Genomic DNA, 1509 nt, shown 5'->3' with positions numbered 1-1509 from the left:
TACTCCCAGACTCCAAATGAGTTACCCTAGTCCCCTATAACTACTCCTTGACCCAAAGTGAGTTACCCTAGCCCCTTTATAAGTACTCCCTGAACCTAAGTGGGTTACCCTAGCCCCCTTATAAGTACTCCCTGACTCTAAGTGAGTTACCCTAGTCCCTTATAAGTACTCCCTGACCCCAAGTGAGTTACCCTATCCCCTTTATAAGTCTTCCCTGACCCCAAGTGAGTTATCCTAGCCCCATTATATGTCCTCCCAGAGTCCAAGTGAGTTACCCTAGCCCCTTTTTAAGTACTCCCTGACCCTAAGTGGGTTACCCTAGTCCCACATAAGTACTCCCAGATCCCAAGTGAGTTACCCTAGTACCATAGAAGTACTCCCTGACCTTAAGTGAGTTACCTTAGCCCCTTAATAAGTACACCCTGGCCCTAAGTGAGTTACCCTAGTCCCATATAAGTACTACTTGACCCAAAGTAAGTTAACCTAGCCCCTTTATAAGTACTCCCTGACCCATGTGAGTTACCCTAGTCCCATATAAGTACTCCCTGACACCAAGTGAGTTACCCTAGTCCCATATAAGTACTCCCAGACCCCAAGCGAGATACCCTAGTCCCATAGAAGTACTCCCTGACCCCAAGTGAGTTATTATTGCCCCTTTATAAGTTCTCCCTGACCCAAAGTGAGTTATCCTAGCCCCTTTATATGTACTCTCTGAACGCAAGTGAGTTACCCTAGTCCCATATAAGTACTCCCTGACCCCAAGTGAGTTATCCTAGCCCCTTTATATGTACTCTCTGAACGCAAGTGAGCTACCCTAGTCCCATATAAGTACTCCCTGACCCCAAGTGAGTTATCCTAGCCCCTTTATATGTATTCTCTGAACGCAATTGAGCTACCCAAGTCCCATATAAGTACTCCCTGACCCCAAGTGAGTTATCCTAGCCCCTTTATATGTACTCTCTGAACGCAAGTGAGCTACCCTAGTCCCTTATAAGTACTCCCTAACCCCAAGTGAGTTACTCTATCCCCTTTATAAGTACTCCCTGACCCCAAGTGAGTTATCCTAGCCCCTTTATATGTACTTCCAGAGTCCAAGTGAGTTACCCTAGTCCCTTATAACTACTCCCCGACCCAAAGTGAGTTACCCTAGCCCCTTTATAATTACTCCCTGACCCTAAGTGGGTTACCCTATTCCCAAATAAGTACTCCCAGAACCCAAGTGAGTTACCCTAGTCCCATAGAAGTACTCCCTGGCCCCAAGTGAGTTACCCTAGCCCCTTAATAAGTACACCCTGGCCCTAAGTGAGTTACCCTAGTCCCATATAAGTACTCCTTGACCCAAAGTAAGTTAACCTAGCCCCTTTATAAGTACTCCCTGACCCATGTGAGTTACCCTAGTCCCATATAAGTACTCCCAGACCCCAAGCGAGATACCCTAGTCCCATAGAAGTACTCCCTGACCCCAAGTGAGTTATTATTGCCCCTTTATAAGTTCTCCCTGACCCAAAG

Source organism: Prorops nasuta, unplaced genomic scaffold (genome assembly GCF_024137725.1).
Source record: "Prorops nasuta isolate Cenicafe-Biocafe unplaced genomic scaffold, Cenicafe_Pnas_1.2 PNAS00012, whole genome shotgun sequence".
NCBI classification, from domain to species: Eukaryota; Metazoa; Arthropoda; class Insecta; order Hymenoptera; family Bethylidae; genus Prorops; species Prorops nasuta.
This window is presented reverse-complemented; position numbering follows the sequence as displayed.